Source organism: Anomaloglossus baeobatrachus, chromosome 9 (genome assembly GCF_048569485.1).
Source record: "Anomaloglossus baeobatrachus isolate aAnoBae1 chromosome 9, aAnoBae1.hap1, whole genome shotgun sequence".
Classification (NCBI taxonomy): Eukaryota; Metazoa; Chordata; class Amphibia; order Anura; family Aromobatidae; genus Anomaloglossus; species Anomaloglossus baeobatrachus.
The window spans coordinates 42,482,651-42,504,232 of NC_134361.1; the positions used below are offsets into that span (position 1 = coordinate 42,482,651).

At 46.1% G+C, this 21,582-nt stretch overlaps 1 protein-coding gene across 1 annotated transcript in view; it reads right to left on the reverse strand.

The window, feature by feature from the left end:
• Positions 1 to 21,582, reverse strand: part of LOC142251126 (G-protein coupled receptor 4-like) — a 66,666-nt gene that overhangs the window by 28,893 nt on the left and 16,191 nt on the right. The gene's annotated exons all lie outside the window — the stretch shown is intronic.

Consider the following 21,582-nt stretch of genomic DNA (forward strand, 5'->3'; position numbering starts at 1 on the left):
TGGACTGAGGAACAGAGCACATTACACAGATAACGCTCAGCTTTGGCTGAACAACTAGGAGACGTCGTCAGGTTGCCTGTCAGGCTCTGCAGTGTGAACAGAGCCTGATGCTGCCATGACACCTAATGAATCGGGACCTGAACACCGCACGACATCATCATAAGGTGTCCTGACCAGTGACCAGTGACCACTGCCTATTGGTGCCAGCAGGACAAAGGTCATTGTCTCCTTCCAGAAATTCGACAACTTCACGCCAACAGAGCAGCTCTTCCTCTTCTGCAATGCCCTGTTGATGGGACATGACTGCCGGCGTAATGCGGATCGTCAGCCGGCTCCCTGCAGTTAAGTATAGAGGATGCGGTTGTCAATCACAATGATGTCAGCAATAAGACCCAGTCAACAGAGCAGAGCGGAAGAGAAGCAGCTGCTCTGTCGACATGATGATTGGCAGAAGGAACAATAGTATTTTTCCAGCCTGTATACTAGGTGACAGAATTAAATGTTTCTGATATAGTGAGGTACCAGCTGCCAGTTATCCAGGGTGCAGAACGCTTGTGTATATTCCAATATTTTCAGTGACATACTATCCAGATAACCGGTTTACATAGCATGTTATATCGAGGAAAGCGTGTACACAACAATACATATACACTATCTACAATAACTATGTATCATGAGAAGGAAAACACAGATGTAATGAAGGAAAGGACTAACATGACACATTGCCAGCATGGGAGAAGTACCAGAAATGTTATACCACTGCCGAACCTTACAAAAAGAGACGCTGATCCATGGAGCTTGAAGTCTACCGATAATCAGTATTGAAAGATGTACAAGCAATAATTAAAAGTTACTAATTTATATGAGTAACACATAGATAGAAACATGCACATATCACATGTCACACAGACAGCACGGAATCATTGGAGAGAATCTGCCCACCAACCAAGGTCGCAAACACCCTCTTCATCATAATCAATAACATTGGCAATTAGAAGGCTCCATTTTTTTTTTTCTTCATACTACAGCAATACTGGCCAATGTAATCAAGGTGCTGGAAAGGGAGTGAAGAAGGAGGAAATCTAGAGGAGCAATGAGATTTGAGGTCTCTTGACATGAGACAGTACTATAGTAATGTGGTCAGGACTGGACTTACATTGAATGGTGGCCTATGCAAGAACATAATGAGAACACACTACGTACCACCATGAAATAGTCCCTAAAGAAAAGTTTCATGCATAAAAGTAATGTAATATATGTGCTATACAATAATAAGATGCATAATAGTCACAGTCAATGACCACTCAGTTCTATAAAACCATGAACACTTTGGTAATGATAGTGGAGACACCCAATGGCTTTAATATGCCATATATAAAGCTTCAAGAGGAACCTGAAGACCCACCTCTTTCGACAAGCCTACAACAACCCTCAGTCCAGTACACCACTGCACAACCAGCTCTGTCCTCAGCTATTGTACCATCACCCATTCCCTGTAGACTGTGAGCCCTCGCGGGCAGGGTCCTCTCTCCTCCTGTATGCTCACCCATTCCCTGTAGACTGTGGGCCCTCGCGGGCAGGGTCCACTCTCCTCCTGTATCCTCACCCATTCCCTGTAGACTGTGAGCCCTCGCGGGCAGGGTCCTCTCTCCTCCTGTACCAGTCTGTTTTGTACTGTTAATGATTGCTGTACTAGTTTTTATGTATACCCTTTCTCACTTGTAAAGTGCCATGGAATTAATGGCGCTATAGTAATATTAAAAAAAAAAATATATATATATATATTATTAATAAATAATAAACTAATAATAATAATATACTAATAATACTAATAATAATAATAATAATATTATATACTATCAGGACTTTGGAGTCAGTATGTATGGCTGCCGAAATTTGACGTCAATTACTGGATGAATGGCTCAGAATAGTTAGGATTATCAAATATTGCATTAACATGGTATTAAGAGTATAAATATGTAATAAACCATGCGCAAATAACCAAAATAATAAAAAAAAAAATTATATATGTACATAGGTTCAATATTTTTTTTAAAGCTGGGGCGTGACGCCACCCCCTATACATCCATGCAACATCTTCTATGGACCCACTGTACACCACATACAGTATATGTCTGCAGCATATTTCAGCCTGTGTCTACAAGCCTCTCCACTCCTTGATCCTTATCTTTCAGTCAATTCCGTAAAGGAGACATTGTATTGAAGGTTGTAACATATTTTCACATACAACTGAACATATCATGATGGATTGATACGGCGTATTTGATGACAATAGTCATTGTTCAGTAGTAGAAAACTATTTAAAATGCAATTCCATTGTCTCCAAATCACACGTTCAACCAGTTTCATGGAACCGAAGACCATTTTATATTATTTATCCCTTTATCCGGTGATTGTTCTTTGAAATTCACCAATAATCATTATGAGAGTTTCATCCTGATCCCACATTAGCAAACAAGAAAGAGACACTTACTAATAATTGATTTATGTGTTCATTGCAGGTCTACAAAAACAATCAAGTTAATTGCATCAAGAACACGGTGGGCTTCATTGTAAAGCAGAATTAGATGAAGATCAGAGACCCCGGTGCTGTCTCTCCACATTGTTCTTCTGACAAGTTGACTTCTCAGTCATTGAGCCCTTCTCCCACCTCTCTGCCCCCTGCTCTGCCATTGTCTATTCATTACATTGTGCTTATACAAAACCCTCAGGCTGCCTTTTTTTTATCCAGAAACAAGCCAAAAAAAGTTTGGAAACTTTCCTAAATTTAAATGAAGTCTGCAAGACTGGAGCACCAAGTGTGAAGGAGTTAATCGTTGTCAGTCATTTACGGACATGGGTCTTATTCACACTTGAGATTGACAATATGGGTGTGCAGTATGGGCATGCGCACACGACATTGCCGCTAATGTCGCCCTTTCCTCAATTTGCAATCTACTAAAATGCTAGTGCATGCCCTCATAATCTCCCGCCTCGACTACTGTAACATCCTCCTCTGTGGCCTCCCTGCCAACACGCTTGCCCCTCTCCAGTCCATCCTTAACTCTGCTGCCCGACTTATCCACCTCTCTCCTCAATACCACCCCGCTTCTCCTCTCTGCATGTCCCTCCACTGGCTTCCAATCTTCCACCGTATCCAATTCAAACTTCTAACACTGACCTACAAAGCTGTGCATAATCTTTCCCCTCCGTACATCTCCGAACTACTCTCCCACTACACTCCAACACGTCACCTCCGGTCCTCCCAAGATCTTCTCCTCTCCTCCTCTCTCATTCGCTCCTCACACAACCGACTCCAAGACTTCTCCCGAGCATCCCCAGTCTCCTGGAACTCGCTGCCTCAACACGTCAGACTATCCCCTACTCTTGCAAACTTGAAACGGAACCTGAAAACGCACCTGTTCAGAAATGCCTACAATCTACAATGAACTCGCTGCCGCCCGACCACCGTGCGCAGCTGCCGCCCGACCACCGTGCGGAGCTGCCGCCCGACCACCGTGCGGAGCTGCCGCCCGACCACCGTGCGGAGCTGCCGCCCGACCACCGTGCGGAGCTGCCGCCTGACCTACACCCCACCTATTGTCTCCTCCCCATAATCCTATAGAATGTAAGCCCGCAAGGGTAGGGCCCTCTTCCCTCTGTACTAGTCTGTCTACTGTAACTTGTATACGTATTTTGTATGTAACCCCCTTCTCATGTACAGCACCATGGAATTAATGGTGCTCTATAAATAAATAATAATAATAATAATAATAATAATAATGTAAAACGCAGCAAATTTTCATGTGAGTTTGCACCCTATGCACTAATCTTAGTTTTAGAAATGTTGCATTGAGAACACACTCCAATTTCAGCAGAATATTATTTTATGAATGTTAGTAGCAGGCAAACAATCAAATCATTGATTCCTCCAGGTCACTGGGGTTCATTTTAAACCAGTAGTCATAAGGAAGTAACAATATTCCAATTATAAAATGTAAACTCATTATAATTAATGATACCATGCGGTGAGACAGCCCAATAGTGGAGCTGTGTTTAAGGCTTCCCTTGCTGGCAAAAAGCTCTACAGTCTATGGCTAAGTTCACACTTCCGTTGTTTTCAATCCGTCAGCAACGGATCAGTTGTTTTTTAGATGTCAACTGATGTGTTTTTCACAGGATTTCTTTCACAGGAATCCTGTGAAAAAACGGATCAGTTGCGTCCGTTACATCCGCTGTGCGTCCGTTTTTTGACGGATCAGTCATGATCCGTTTGTGTTTGGGACAGCCCAGTGGGCGTGCCAAACATGCTGGGCATGCTCAGTAGAGCATGACGGAATCCAGCGCTGGATTCCGTTGTAAGATGGATTACGACGGAATCCAGCACCATAGACATACATTGCAAGTGTGACGGATGGCGACGGATTCCTGCGTGGTGTGTTGTTTTCGACGGCCCGAAAAACGTTACATTCTGCGTTGCTCCCCGCCCGGCGGTCAGTCAAAAAACGACGGACCGCGACGCAGCGGACGCAACGCAGGGTCATCAGTCGCAATCCGCCACTAATGCAAGTCTATGGGACACAACGGAATCCGCTAAACGGATTCCGTTGTTTACCATAGCGGCGGATTTCGACTGATACATTTTAGCGGAAATGTGAACTTAGCCTATGGAGGCAAAAAGGGGGTCTTGTTGATACTAGAAAATGCTGCTACTACTATTGGTTAATGTATGACAATGAATGGATGCACACACCATAGATGCAACCTGTGCAGATGTACAGGGTCTCAAGAGGTAAGGGGGCCGACATACTGTTCTTGCACAGGGTCCCTCTTCTGTCTGATTAACAACACGTCTACGACTGACATGCGTCGGTTTATGCTGTGACGCAATATATTTAACGCACCTAGAACCTTTTAAGCTGTGCTACTAAATTGGGAAATGTTTTATAACCAAACAGCTGGATACCTTCATTTGTTTGATGAGCCATGTAGTACCCTATTCTCGATGGGGAATGAAGATGTTCTATTTTCAATAGGATAACATATACTTGGTACAACCATGGAATGATCACACATGGCGGATATGGTCTGGATATGCAGACGAATAACCTACAGTTTATTACAGTAGCAGTAAAATAATTGTAGGATCTGAACATATTCCATTGAAAAAAAATTACTGTTGCTTCTATTGCACCATTCCTGCACTGTGCGAATATATCCCTAAAAATCTTCTCAGGGGTATGAAGAGCAGCTCAAATTAGGCAGGAAGAATTAATTGAAAATTGCTATGTATACACCCCTCATATTCAAAATACCAATAGAGTTAGGGTACCTTCACACTTAGCGATGCAGCAGCGATCCGACCAGCGATCTGACCTGGTCAGGATCGCTGCTGCATCGCTACATGGTCGCTGGTGAGCTGTCAAACAGGCAGATCTCACCAGCGACCAGTGAACAGCCCCCAGCCAGCAGCGACGTGCAAGCGACGCTGCGCTTGCACGGAGCTGCCGTCTGGAAGCTGCGGAGACTGGTAACTAAGGTAAACATCGGGTATGGTTACCCGATGTTTACATTAGTTACCAGCGCACAGCTGTGTGTGCAGGGAGCAGGGAGCCGCGCACACTGAGCGCTGGCTCCTTGCTCTCCTACCATAGCTACAGTACACATCGGGTTAATTAACCCGATGTGTAATGCAGCTACATGTGCAGAGAGCAGGGAGCCGCGCACACTGCTTAGCGCTGGCTCCTTGCTCTCCTAGCTGCTGTACACATCGGGTTAATTAACCCGATGTGTACAGCAGCTACATGTGCAGAGAGCCGGAGCCGGCAGCACAGGCAGCGTGAGAGCTGCAGAGGCTGGTAACTAAGGTAAATATCGGGTAACCACCTTGGTTACCCGATGTTTATCTTGGATACAGCTTACCTCAGCTGTCAGACGCCGGCTCCTGCTCCCTGCTCGCTTCATTTGTCGCTCTCTTGCTGTCACACACAGCGATCTGTGTGTCACAGCAGGAGAGCGGCTTTGAAGAAAACGAACCAGGGCTGTGTGTAACGAGCAGCGATCTCGCAGCAGGGGCCAGATCGCTGCTCAGTGTCACACACAGCGAGATCGCTAATGAGGTCACTGCTGCGTCACAAAAAGCGTGACTCAGCAGCGATCTCGGCAGCGAGCTCGCTGTGTGTGAAGCACCCCTAAGAGACAGCAAATTTATTTTTTATTCCATATACAGTGCCTACAAGTAGTATTCAACCCCCTGCAGATTTAGCAGGTTTACACATTCGGAATTAACTTGGCATTGTGACATTTGGACTGTAGATCAGCCTGGAAGTGTGAAATGCACTGCAGCAAAAAAGAATGTTATTTCTTTTTTTATTTTTTTTTTTAAATTGTGAAAAGTTTATTCACAGGGTCATTTATTATTCAACCCCTCAAATCACAAGAATTCTGTTTGGTTCCCCTAAAGTATTAAGAAGTATTTCAGGCACAAAGAACAATGAGCTTCACATGTTTGGATTAATTATCTCTTTTTCCAGCCTTTTCTGACTAATTAAGACCCTCCCCAAACTTGTGAACAGCACTCATACTTGGTCAACATGGGAAAGACAAAGGAGCATTCCAAGGCCATCAGAGACAAGATCGTGGAGGGTCACAAGGCTGGCAAGGGGTACAAAACCCTTTTCAGGGAGTTGGGCCTACCTGTCTCCACTGTTGGGAGCATCATCCGGAAGTGGAAGGCTTATGGAACTACTGTTAGCCTTCCACGGCCTGGACAGCCTTTGAAAGTTTCCACCCGTGCCGAGACCAGGCTTGTCCGAAGAGTCAAGGATAACCCAAGGACAACAAGGAAGGAGCTAAGGGAAGATCTCATGGCAGTGGGGACATTGGTTTCAGTCAATACCATAAGTAACGTACTCCACCGCAATGGTCCAGACGAGCCCGTAAGGTACCTTTACTTTCAAAGCGTCATGTCAAGGCTCATCTACAGTTTGCTCATGATCACTTGGAGGACTCTGAGACAGACTGGTTCAAGGTTCTCTGGTCTGATGAGACCAAGATCGAGATCTTTGGTGCCAACTACACACGTGACGTTTGGAGACTGGATGGCACTGCATACGACCCCAAGAATACCATCCCTCCAGTCAAGCATGGTGGTGGCAGCATCATGCTGTGGGGCTATTTTTCAGCCAAGGGGCCTGGCCATCTGGTCCGCATCCATGGGAAGATGGATAGCACGGCCTACCTGGAGATTTTGGCCAAGAACCTCCGCTCCTCCATCAAGGATCTTAAGATGAGTCGTCATTTCATCTTCCAACAAGACAACGACCCAAAGCACACAGCCAAGAAAACCAAGGCCTGGTTCAAGAGGGAAAAAAATCAAGGTGTTGCAGTGGCCTAGTCAGTCTCCTGACCTTAACCCAATTGAAAACTTGTGGAAGGAGCTCAAGATTAAAGTCCACATGAGACACCCAAAGAACCTAGATAACTTGGAGAAGATCTGCATGGAGGAGTGGGCCAAGATAACTCCAGAGACCTGTGCCGGCCTGATCAGGTCTTATAAAAGACGATTATTAGCTGTAATTGCAAACAAGGGTTATTCCACAAAATATTAAACCTAGGGGTTGAATAATAATTGACCCACACTTTTATGTTGAAAATTTATTAAAATTTAACTGAGCAACATAACTTGTTGGTTTGTAAGATTTATGCATCTGTTAATAAATCCTGCTCTTGTTTGAAGTTTTCAGGCTCTAACTTATTTGCATCTTATCAAACCTGCTAAATCTGCAGGGGGTTGAATACTACTTGTAGGCACTGTATACAGCCATATGAAAAAGTTTGGGCACCCCTATTAATGTTAACCTTTTTTCTTTATAACAATTTGGGTTTTTGCAGCAGCTATTTCAGTTTCATATATCTAATAACTGATGGACTGAGTAATATTTCTGGATTGAAATGAGGTTTATTGTACTAACAGAAAATGTGCAATCCGCATTTAAACAAAATTTGACAGGTGCATAAATATGGGCACTCATCAATTTCTTGATTTGAACACTCCTAACTACTTTTTACTGACTTACTAAAGCACTAAATTGGTTTTGTAACCTCATTGAGCTTTGAACTTCATAGGCCGGTGTATCCAATCATGAGAAAAGGTATTTAAGGTGGCCACTTGCAAGTTGTTCTCCTATTTGAATCTCCTATGAAGAGTGGCATCATGGGCTCCTCAAAACAACTCTCAAATGATCTGAAAACAAAGATTATTCAACATAGTTGTTCAGGGGAAGGATACAAAAAGTTGTCTCAGAGATTTAAACTGTCAGTTTCCACTGTGAGGAACATAGTAAGGAAATGGAAGAACACAGGTACAGTTCTTGTTAAGCCCAGAAGTGGCAGGCCAAGAAAACTATCAGAAAGGCAGAGAAGAAGAATGGTGAGAACAGTCAAGGACAATCCACAGACCACCTCCAAAGACCTGCAGCATCATCTTGCTGCAGATGGTGTCAATGTGCATCGGTCAACAATACAGCACACGTTGCACAAGGAGAAGCTGTATGGGAGAGTGATGCGAAAGAAGCCGTTTCTGCAAGCACGCCACAAACAGAGTCGCCTGAGGTATGCAAAAGCACATTTGGACAAGCCAGTTATATTTTGGAAGAAGGTCCTGTGGACTGATGAAACAAAGATTGAGTTGTTTGGTCATACAAAAAGGCGTTATCCATGGAGGCAAAAAGAACCCGGCATTCCAAGAAAAGCACTTGCTACCCACAGTAAAATTTGGTGGAGGTTCCATCATGCTTTGGGGCTGTGTGGCCAATGCCAGCACCGGGAATCTTGTTAAAGTTGAGGGTCGCATGGATTCAACTCAGTATCAGCAGATTCTTGACAATAATGTGCAAGAATCAGTGACGAAGTTGAAGTTACGCAGGGGATGGATATTTCAGCAAGACAATGATCCAAAACACTGCTCCAAATCTACTCAGGCATTCATGCAGATGAACAATTACAATGTTCTGGAATGGCCATTCCAGTCCCCAGACCTGAATATCATTGAACATCTGTGGGATGATGTGAAGCGGCTGTCCATGCTCGGCGACCATCAAACTTAACTGAACTGAAATTGTTTTGTAAACAGGAATGGTCAAATATACCTTCATCCAGGATCCAGGAACTCATTAAAAGCTACAGGAAGCGACTAGAGGCTGTTATTTTTGCAAAAGGAGGAAATTTTCAACAGAGATCCATGTTACGGCCAACCTAAGACTCTGCAGTCGACACAGGCGCTGCTATATTAGGCAATGACTAGGAATAACAAACTACAGTGTGCCACTGATGATGCGGAGAGGAGGTACCGTGCACGTGCCTTGTTCATTAGAATTCGGACACACCACCCGTCGATCATGCACACATCTTGGCAGATATGTTGAGGCATAAAATTGACATTCATTACTCCAGATAGGGAAGAGGCGTAGTGGTAGACAGCGGATCATCCCTTTAATATCAGGGGTGAAGGATCGCTTTAAGTACTTTTTGGGTGAATGTTCAATTATCAGACAGCTCTCACTCCAGACTCCCCTATAAAACACAAATGCTCAACTTGGCAAAGTATTCATGTATCTTTAATAGGGAGAGGGAAGAAAGCGCCTTCCAGGCACCTCTGAGAATATCCCCCCATAACGACAGAAAGTGAGGAGACCCCCATAAACATTACTGGTAGCAGAGGCAGGCATATCATTGGTGCAACCAGTGTAGCTGCACGGAGACCCAGGAGGTACGGGCGCTCATTTCTACCTCCAAAGCAGGTGGAATTGTGCATTATGATAAGTTTTTGGACTGCAAATGGCCCATATATTTTTCTGTCTATGTCCTCCACTGGGTCGTAGTCTCTGCTACTTTTTCTCTGTATACCATGATGTTAAAGGGAAGGCGTCGTACAAAAAAAAATAAAAATTCAATAACAAAAAAAATGTAAAGTATTAATGTTTTGTTTAAATATTACTATTTGTTTTTAATTGAGCAAATTTATTTATTTATATATATATATATATATATATATATATATATATATATATATATATATATATATATATATATATATATATATATATATATATATATATATATATATATATATATATATATATATATATAGTTTAAAGTTTGATATTTTCCAATCTTAAACACTAGGGGGAGCAGCTGCTGAAATCCTACTGTAGAACTAGCTCACATTACAACTGCAGTAAAAGTGGATGGAATATGCTCTCCTGTGTGATGTCACCTCCCCCTCCCAATCTGGGTGTTTCCAAGAGGATAAGAGAAGAGGACAGCTGGCATAGTGCGCCACTGTATGCTGCGCTCTGCTCTATAGCACGCTCCACTGTATTCCGCGCCCCTCTGATCTGCTAGGGGCGGAGGCCCAAGGTGAGCACACGAGAGTGGGGGGGGAGCGGCTGAAATTGAGTTGAGTAACTGTCGTTACACACACCAAATCCAAGATGGCAGCCCCCAGTGCTTCAGTAAAACTAGAATTAAATGAAAAAACTAAACAAGTGAATTTAATTTTGTATTAAAAATACTTGATTTCATAATCCCTATTAATAATACAAAAAAAAAAATATATAACACCTTACCTTTAAGGTAAATCTCTGAACATTTTACAATCTTTCTTACCAACTCAACTCACAATTTGGCTAGAAGGCAAGTATCAGTTTTCCTCATGGAAGGAAGTGTCATTTTATCAGACCAATGACAGATCTCTAATTTCCAGTAGGATATTTTGCAGAATGAAGGTCAGACCTTGAGAATGCATGTAATGCAACCCTATCCTCCAAGAAAAGGATCGTTACAAATGTATCACACACACATTCCTCTTGTATCTGCATAAGTCTTTGTAGCAAACATTTCTACGTCTTCATTATCTTTGCTCTGCAGTATGTGGTATGTGTTGTAAATCTGGCCACACATCTCAAAATATTCACTGGTCCTGGACTTGATGCAAGTAGGATTTCTGCTTGTTGTATGAATGCCACATTTGAACATTTCAGGTTCCTAATTTTCTGTATGCACAGTGTGTGAGGCAAAGTGCTGTGATACAATCCCCTGTACTGATAAAGCATTGCAGGGGATTAGAGAAACACAGACAAAAACGCAGAAACAATTCACATGCTGCTTCTTTTTTTCACCTACAAAATCTGCAAGGAAAAAAGCAGCAGCGTGTGCACAGCAAGTCACCATTCTCATAGACTGTGCTTAGATGCTTTTTCCTTGCCCTTATTGATTAACGAAGCAAGGAAAAATGCAAAGAAAAAAAAAAGCCACGTGTGCACATAGACTAAAGGGCCATTTACACGCTGCAACATCGCTAACCATATATCGTCGGGGGTCACGGTGTGACGCATATCCGGCGCAGTTAGCGACGTCGCAGCGTGTAACACGTATGAGCGACCTTAAACGATAGCAAAAGAGGCAAAAATCGTTGGTCTGTGAGACGTTGTTCACTTACCAAAAATCGTTGTCTATTCAGTAGCGAGGTTGTTTGTTGTTCCTGCGGCAGCACAAATCGCTGTGTGTGACACCGCAGGAACGAGCAACAACCTCGTACCTGAGGCCGGCCGCAATGAGGAAGGAAGGAGGTGGGCGGGATGTTCGTCCCGCTCATCTCCGCCCCTCTGCTTCTATTGGACGGCTGCCGTGTGCCGCCGCACGTACCGCCCCCTTAGAAAGGAGGCGGTTCGCCAGACACAGCGACGTCGCAGGGAAGGTAAGTCCGTGTGACCGGTGTAAGCGATGTGGTGCGCCACGGGCAGCGATATGCCCGTGACACACAACAGACGGGTGCGGGTACGCTCAAAAGCGAGATCGATAGCGATACCGCAGCGTGTAAACTACCCTTTAGTCTTCATGACTTTTCCTAAGCATCTTGATAGGTCATCACTATTGAAAACCTAGAAAACCTCTAAAATGTCCCTCTCTCTTTCAGCAGGGAGGAAGTAAAGGTCTACAGTAATACAATAACCTACTGTGTGTTGAATGGAACCTGTCACCAGTTTTTCCACTATTAAACTAAAAGTGTCACCTTCTGCAGCTCCAGAGCTGCATTGTATGAAGGTGCACCTTGTTCCCTGACTACCCTTGCACACCCCAAAAATAACTTTATAAAACATGATCAATACGTATGCTAATGACCTGTGTGGCTCAGATGGGCGTCCTCTTTTTCTGCTCCTGTCCCCCCTCCTGTCGCTGTTCGCCGTCCTCCGTTCTTGATTGACGGGATGACGCCTCAGTGATGACACTTTCAGATCTCGCGCCTTTGCAGTCATGTCCGCTCGTGCAGGCGCAGTTCACTCTGTCATATCGCGGGCAGAGCAGAAAACATAGCTGCCTTCGCGCGCGCTGATGAGCTATTTGCGCAGGCGCAAGATTATGGTCGGCGCTGTGCATGGCGTCACCGCGTCATCCTCGTACCCAACCTAATCCTCGTGCCTGCCTATGAGCTCACAGGCGCGCGTGAGGGCAGCTATGTTTTCTGCTCTGCCCACGATATAGTAGAGCGAACTGTGCCTGCACAAGCGGACCTAACTGTACAGGCGCAAGATTTGGAAGAGCAACGTGGATGAAGACGGCAGCGTCATCACGTTAGTCAAAAAAGGAGGACAGCGAACAGTGGGGGGGGGGGGGTGTGGTGTGACAGGAGCAGAAAAGGAGGACGCTCATCTGAGCCACACAGATAATTAGCCTACGTGGCGGTCAGCTTTTATAAAGTTACTAGCTGTAGTACTCGGTGTTGCCCAGGATAGTAACTGTCTCCGTCTCTCTCCCAGTCGCTGTCTGTGTCTTTCTTTGTCTGTCTGTGTCTATGTCGATGTCTGTGTGTCGCTGTCTGTCTGTCTGTCTCTTTCCTTGACTGTCTGTGTCTATGTCTGTCTGTCTGTATCTCTCTGTCTGTATTTGTATCAGTCTGTCTCCATCTCTGTGTCTGTCTCTATGTGTGTGTCTGTCTGTCTCTTTCCCCGGCTGTCTCTTTCCCTGGCTGTCTCTGTCTGTCTCTCTCTGTCTCTCCATCGGCATCATAGTACCTCACACATAAGCTTCTTATACTAAAGCGGCCTTTACACGCTGCGACATCGCTAATGCGGAGTCGTTGGGGTCACGGAATTCGTGACGCACATCCGGCCGCATTAGCAATGCCGTTGCGTGTGACACCGATAAGCGATTTTGCATCGTTGCAAAAACGTGCAAAATCGCTAATCGGCGACACGGGGGTCCATTCTCAAATCTCGTTACTGCAGCAGTAACGAGGTTGTTCCTCGTTCCTGCGGCAGCAAACATCGCTGCGTGTGACGCCGCAGGAACGAGGAAGCTCCCCTTACCTGCCTCCCGGCCGCTATGAGGAAGGAGGTGGGCGGGATGTTACGTCCCGCTCAGCTCCGCCCCTCCGCTGTTATTGGGCGGCGGTTCAGTGACGTCGCTGTGACGCCGCACGGACCGCCCCCTTAGAAAGGAGGCGGTTCGCCCGTCACAGCGACGTCGCCGGACAGGTATGTATGTGTGACGGGTGTGACGGCTGTTGTGCGACACGGGCAGCGATTTGCCCGTGTCGCGCAACAGATGGGGGCGGGTACCCACACTAGCGATATCGGGACAGATATCGCAGTGTGTAAAGTAGCCTTAACAGTTTATTTTGTTCCTATAGCAACCACTGACAGTTGCTATTAATAGCCTGTAGCTCCCACCTACATTCAGTTTAATGGAGGCAGAATTTTGGAGAGTAACTAAAGCACGGGGTTAAATTTTCCCATCAAAACATAGTCTATGACCTTCCATGAGTCACATGAGGCGTCAGTGCAAAATTTCGTGATTGTAAATGCGACGGTGCAAATTCCTTTAGTGGACATACACACATACATACACTGAGCTTTATATATTAGACTAGCTGTACTACCCTGCTTCGCCCGGGTTAATAACTGCTGTTAGCAAAATAGAATGTATTAACAAAAATGTATTGTGCACACAAAAACCACAAAACAAATAATTACATTTCTATTAAAAGGCAAAAACTAAGCTAATAGAAGCATTTCACAACATATATTTCAACACCACAGATATTCCACACAGATTTAACTAAATTGGCCAAGTAATGTGCTCTGTCTCTTTCTTTGTCTGTCTCTATCTCTCTGTTTCTTTCCCCATCTGTCTCTTTGTCTGTGTCTTTTCCTGTCTGTCTCTTTCCCTGTCTGCCTGTCTCTGTCTGTCTCTTTCCTTGTCTGTCTCTATTTCTCTGTCTCTTTCCCCGTCTGACTATATCAAGGTCTGTGTCTTTCCCCATATCTTTGTCTGTCTCTCTGGCTGTCTCCTCCTTCCCGGTCTCTGTCCCTGTCTGCATGTCTGTCTGTCTGTCTCCCCACCGACATCTTATTACCTCACATATAAGCTTCTTATACTATGAATGTCTTTTGTTCCTATAGCAACCACTCACAGCTCCTACTAATAACCTGTAGTTCCAGGCTCCATATACTTTAATGGAGGCATGTTTTTGGAGAGTAACTGTAAAGCGCAGGATTACATTTTCCTGTCAAAACAGTCTACGACGTTCCCTGGGTCACATGAGGTGTCTGTGCAAAATTTCGTGATTGTAAATGCGACGGTGCGGATACACTTTCCGTTTCACTTTTTCCCCCATTATGTAGATAGGGGCAAAATTGATTGGTAAATTGGAACGTGCGGGGTTAAAATTTCGCCTCACAACATAGCCTATGACGCTCTCGGGGTCCAGACGTGTGAGCGTGCAAAATTGTGTGTGCCAGTCCCGGACACACACACACACACACACACACACACACACACCTTTATACAGTTAGGTCCAGAAATATTTGGACAGTGACACAAGTTTTGTTATTTTAGCTGTTTACAAAAACATGTTCAGAAATACAATTCTATATGTAATATGGGCTGAAAGTGCACACTCCCAGCTGCAATATGAGAGTTTTCACATCCAAATCGGAGAAAGGGTTTAGGAATCATAGCTCTGTAATGCATAGCCTCATCTTTTTCAAGGGACCAAAAGTAATTGGACAAGGGACTCTAAGGGCTGCAATTAACTCTGAAGGCGTCTCCCTCGTTAACCTGTAATCAATGAATTAGTTAAAAGGTCTGGGGTTGATTACAGGTGTGTGGTTTTGCATTTGGAAGTTGTTGCTGTGACCAGACAACATGCGGTCTAAGTAACTCTCAATTGAGGTGAAGCAGAACATCCTGAGGCTGAAAAAAAAGAAAAAAATCCATCAGAGAGATAGCAGACATGCTTGGAGTAGCAAAATCAACAGTCGGGTACATTCTGAGAAAAAGGAATTGACTGGTGAGCTTGGGAACTCAAAAAGGCCTGGGCGTCCACGGATGACAACAGTGGTGGATGATCGCCGCATACTTTCTTTGGTGAAGAAGAACCCGTTCACAACATCAACTGACGTCCAGAACACTCTCAGTGAAGTAGGTGTATCTGTCTCTAAGTCAACAGTAAAGAGAAGACTCCATGAAAGTAAATACAAAGGGTTCACATCTAGATGCAAACCATTCATCAATTCCAAAAATAGACAGGCCAGAGTTACATTTGCTGAAAAACACCTCATGAAGCCAGCTCAGTTCTGGAAAAGTATTCTATGGACAGATGAGACAAAGATCAACCTGTACCAGAATGATGGGAAGAAAAAAGTTTGGAGAAGAAAGGGAACGGCACATGATCCAAGGCACACCACATCCTCTGTAAAACATGGTGGAGGCAACGTGATGGCATGGGCATGCATGGCTTTCAATGGCACTGGGTCACTTGTGTTTATTGATGACATAACAGCAGACAAGAGTAGCCGGATGAATTCTGAAGTGTACCGGGATATACTTTCAGCCCAGATTCAGCCAAATGCCGCAAAGTTGATCGGACGGCGCTTCATAGTACAGATGGACAATGACCCCAAGCATACAGCCAAAGCTACCCAGGAGTTCATGAGTGCAAAAAAGTGGAACATTCTGCAATGGCCAAGTCAATCACCAGATCTTAACCCAATTGATCATGCATTTCACTTGCTCAAATCCAGACTTAAGACGGAAAGACCCACAAACAAGCAAGACCTGAAGGCTGCGGCTGTAAAGGCCTGGCAAAGCATTAAGAAGGAGGAAACCCAGCGTTTGGTGATGTCCATGGGTTCCAGACTTAAGGCAGTGATTGCCTCCAAAGGATTCGCAACAAAATATTGAAAATAAAAATATTTTGTTTGGGTTTGGTTTATTTGTCCAATTTCTTTTGACCTCCTAAAATGTGGAGTGTTTGTAAAGAAATGTGACAATTCCTACAATTTCTATCAGATATTTTTGTTCAAACCTTCAAATTAAACGTTACAATCTGCACTTGAATTCTGTTGTAGAGGTTTCATTTCAAATCCAATGTGGTGGCATGCAGAGCCCAACTCGCCAAAATTGTGTCACTGTCCAAATATTTCTGGACCTAACTGTATATTAGATGGAACACTTTTATTACACTTTCCCCCCTTTGAAAGTTAAAAGGGAACTTTTCAGGGCCATTCTACTAATAAAACTAGTTGTTTGGCTGTGTAGGTCGTAGTGTAATAATAAGAATTATATCTGCTTTGTAGTGATCCGGTGTGCCAGCACTCAGACATAAAGCTTTGAAGTCATATACAAATGATCCTGGAAGTGTATAAGGGGTGTGCATGTACTCCAGAGTGTCAGGATAATTAGCATATGGCTTCAGCGCTTGATTTCCCTGCACCGGTACATTAGATTACTACACCAGAGGTATCATTTTTATTGTTCTATGACCTATAAAGCCTTACCACTAGTTTGACTAGTAAAATTGTCTTTACAGGTTTCCTTTAAAGAAGCACATTTTAATGAGGAACTAATATGCAAAACCAAATGACAAAACAAACCGCAAGTTTAAGGATATAAACCACAAAAATGGAAAAAATATTACTAGCAGAATCACGGGCGGTTTTCCCCTGATTAAAGGAGAACTCAGATTTTTGTCCTCTTCAAAAAAAAAAAAAAAACAAAAAAAAAAAACCAACCCTCTTTCTAAATGTATTTACATAGGTGGGGACCATTCTCCTACCTTTTGTGGATTTTGGAAGAGGGTAGATTAAGTGCAGGTTGCTGAGCAATTCGGGATCTTCTACTTGTCTTCTCTGGTGGTTCAGTATGATTAGTAATACTAAGATGTGTATCACTGCACACAACCAAATGTGGAAGCAAAGTGGTGTCGTTCATAGGGGCTGTAGTGTATATTTTCCTCTATAAACCTCTTTGTTATGCATCAGCTCATGTCATCATCGTTTTGGTTTTTTTTTGCTGCTTACTCTATATTTGCTTGCATTGAGAATGAGAATGTTGCTTTCTAAAAAACATACAAGTTTTGGAATGCAAAGAATTAAAAAATGTAAAGCTCACGTGTGACGCCCCTGGACTAGTCAGGGCGTCACAGGGTACTGCACTTCCTATCCTTGGTGCAGTATTCAACCCCTCATGGTTCTGGGTTCCCAAACTATGGTACTGCCTCCATCAGCATCCAAATCCCAACCACACCTCACACCACAGAGCTGCTGATCTGGAATACCTAGGGGTCAGGCAGACTGCTGGGAGGGAAGTAGAGCAGAACAGAGTTAGGGCACTTTCACACTTGCGTTTTTTTTCCTTCTGTCACAATCCGCCCTTTTGGAAAACAGCGGAATCCGTTAACGGATTCCGCTGTTTCCCATAGACTTGTATGGAAGACGGATTGTGCCAAAAGGGCCTGAGTTGCTTCCGCTGCCCAACGCTGCGTTGCATCTGTCGGGCAGAAGCAACGCAGCATGTAACTTTTTTTGAGCGGTGGAAACCTTTATTTTTCACTGCGCATGCTAATTTTTTTTTTTTAAATCACAGAAACTTTATTTTGTCTCTCCGTGGCCGAACGTTCAGCTGAGCACCTGGCCGCCGGCATGTGAGAGCGCTCAGCTGAGCGGCCGGCACGTGAGAGCGCTCAGCTGAGCGGCCGGCCGCCAGCTATTGAGAGCGATCAGCTGAGCGCCCGGCAGCCGGCTATTGAGAGCGATCAGCTGAGCGCCCGGCAGCCGGCTATTGAGAGCGATCAGCTGAGCGCCCGGCAGCCGGCTATTGAGAGCGATCAGCTGAGCGCCCGGCAGTCGGCTATTGAGAGCGATCAGCTGAGCGCCCGGCAGTCGGCTATTGAGAGCGATCAGCTGAGCGCCCGGCAGTCGGCTATTGAGAGCGATCAGCTGAGCGCCCGGCAGCCGGCTATTGAGAGCGATCAGCTGAGCGCCCGGCAGTCGGCTATTGAGAGCGATCAGCTGAGCGCCCGGCAGCCGGCTATTGAGAGCGATCAGCTGAGCGCCCGGCAGCCGGGTGATCAGCTGATCGTTCACAATAGTCTGCTGCCGGTAAAACTGTAAAGAAGAAAAAAAAAAAAAGTTTTTCGTTGTTTTGTACGATCCGTTGCATCCGATGTGCCACTATATGCAACGCATCCGTTGCATCCATCACACACCGCAATGCAACGGATGCCGTTCAACGCAAGTGTGAAACTAGCCTTAGCCCTCAAGTAGTGAGGCGTTTGGGGGAGTGTGTGGCTCCCTGGGAGTGAGAGGTTGGGTCGTAGACGGTGGTCTGGGATTGGAGGAGTTGGAGACCCGGTCGCAGGGTATTGAGGTTGGGTGCCTGGACCCGGTCGTGGAGGACGGGAGGCATCTGAGTCTAATAACCGGTCCGGGACCGAAAGCGCGCCGGGGTCCTGGACCCTAGGTCGGGGAGTAGCTGTAGGCAACCCGGCAATTAACCTGCGGAGGATAGTGACTTTATGGACTGTCCTCAAGAAGCTCAGAGATCAGGGGCACTAGCGCAACGAGGAGGATAGGGCTTTCCAACCCAAGCAGCCCACAGAAAGCCCTTGAGAGCACAGCTCCACTACAATCAGTAGAGAGCTGGGTCCGGACAGCTTTATGCCAACAGGCCACCAGAACACTTCTAATTTGTGCACGGAGGCAGGCTCCGGACCACCCGGCAGTACTGTAGGGGATGGATACCCGGACGGCCTCCCCCAAGAAGGCAGCGGCACCCAGAGAATTGGTTCACCTTGTTGTCAGAATCTGCTTTGTGGCCGCATCATCACCAACACTGCCTGAGTGAGTACGCTGTCCTCCCCTGCTTCCAATCTGCACAACGCTCCCCAACACCACCATACAGAGTCCCGGGGCCTCCCTGTCGCGGGCGGGGAGGACGCCGTCGCTGCTGCGCTCTTGCTAACGCTCGGGTCCGGCGCTGCTGCGGCTGCTCGGTGGCTCGAGCGGTGGGCCGGATCCGGGGACTCGAGCGGTGCTCCTCGCCCGTGAGTGAAAGGGGTGGTTGGTTTGGGGGATTTAGTCCGTGACGCCACCCACGGGTCGTGGTGAAGATAGGCACCATCGCTGCTGATGACGGGAATCCCGGGAGCGATGGTAAGGAGCAGCTGGGATGTTGTTTTCCCCTCCGTGGGTAGGGGTCGGTGGTCCCGGGGCCCGGTGATGTTGTGACGGGGAGGCAGGGTCGGTGAGGAGCAGGGTTGCAGGGACAGCGCGGCGCGGTGCCGGATGGCACGGGTGTACTCACTCAGCAAGAAAGGTACAAAGTCCTCGGTAAACCAAACGGCTGAATGGACGGGTCTCGCAGCCGGCTGCAGTGCTTCCCCCTAGACAGGTGATGGCGGCTGTCTTTCCCTGCACCTTATAGTTTCATAGTTTTCATAGTTTTTAAGGTTGAAGGGAGACTCTAAGTCCATCTAGTTCAACCCGTAGCCTCACATGTTGATCCAGAGGAAGGCAAAAAAAAAAAACCTGAATGTGACAAACAAGTTCCAATGGGGAAAAAATGTCCTTCCTGACTCCACATCCGGCAATCAGACTAGTTCCCTGGATCAACACCCTGTCATAAAATCTAATATACATAACTGGTAATATTAAATTTTTCAAGAAAGGCATCCAGGCTCTGCTTAAATGTTAGTAGTGAATCACTCATTACAACATCATGCGGCAGAGAGTTCCATAGTCTCACTGCTCGTACAGTAAAGAATCCTCGTCTGTGATTATGATTAAACCTTCTTTCCTCAAGACGTAGCGGATGCCCCCGTGTTCCAGTCGCAGGCCTAGGTGTAAAAAGATCTATGGAAAGGTCTCTGTACTGTCCCCTCATATATTTATACATTGTGATTAGATCCCCCCTAAGCCTTCGTTTTTCCAGACTAAATAACCCCAAGTGTAATAACCTGTCTTGGTATTGTAGCCCACCCATTCCTCTAATAATCTTGGTCGCTCTTCTCTGCACCCTCTCCAGTTCAGCTATGTCCCTCTTATATATCGGTGACCAGAATTGTACACAGTATTCTAAGTGCGGTCGCACTAGTGACTTGTACAGAGGTAGAACTATATTTTTTTCAAGAGAACCTTGATGTTCTCTTTCTGACTACTATGGATTCCCAACGGTAGTCCGCTCCCCGGTGTATGGGTACCGGAGGAGCCCGTTTGCCCGCAGACGCTGGCCCTTGGGTCTCTAGCCTTAGGCGGTAGCGGTATACCCTCACGGTGTGGGCTGTTGCCTTCAATCGGGACTTTTGCTGTTGTGAAACCCCTGGGGTTCCAGTCACATTCGGATCTGACTATTGTCGGCGGCTCCAAGCCTGGTCGGGGTCCGATGGCCCTGCCTGTGTGTGCTGGCTTCACTTCGCTCCCCGGTCGGTACCGGCGGGCCGTCGCCCGACCCCAGTCCTACGGTTCCACGTTGCTCCACCACTCCTGCAGACGGCCACCACCGTCTGCCAACCTTGCGGTCAGTGTCTGGGCCACAAACCCAGACACCCAAATGTTTACTCCTCACTCCTCAAACTCCAACACTAAACTACTGGCACTTTTCCCGCCTCCAGGCCTGTGAACTCCTCGGTGGGTGGGACCAACCGCTTAGCTCCGCCCCACCTGGTGTGGACATCAGACACAGGAGGGAGGCAACAAGGATTTTTGTTTGGCTGGTGTCCCTATCTAGTGGGGGTGGGGAGTGTTTGTATGTTATCTGTGACGACCTGGCTAGGCCAGGGCGCCACATTACCCCTTGGTGAAATGCAGACCGTCTGCGGGCTGCCCGTCCATCACCGGTTTTATTTTTCAACTGTAAAAAGATATAAATAACATATAAAACATTTCAAACATAAGCATTTCTTGTGAGGACACTTAAACGTTGCACATATAAACAAAAACATTTTTAATAATAACGGACGGACGGACGGATGTCTTACGCTCTCCCACCCAAGCAACCTAGCCCTGATGCTGCCCCTAAGAAGTGGGCAGCACCCCTTGACCCCAGTCCAGGTTCAGGCTGCCCGAGCGGGAACGGGTACGGTTACTTGCACCCGGCTGTCACTTCAGGGGACCCCACGTCCTTGGGGGACCCCTGACCCCCGGAGGATGGCCACCGGTTCTGGTGGTGGCCGGGCCCCAGCCTGCTCTGCTGCGGGCCCTTCCTCCAATCTGCCTCTCCGGAGGCGGCAACGGTTTCCAT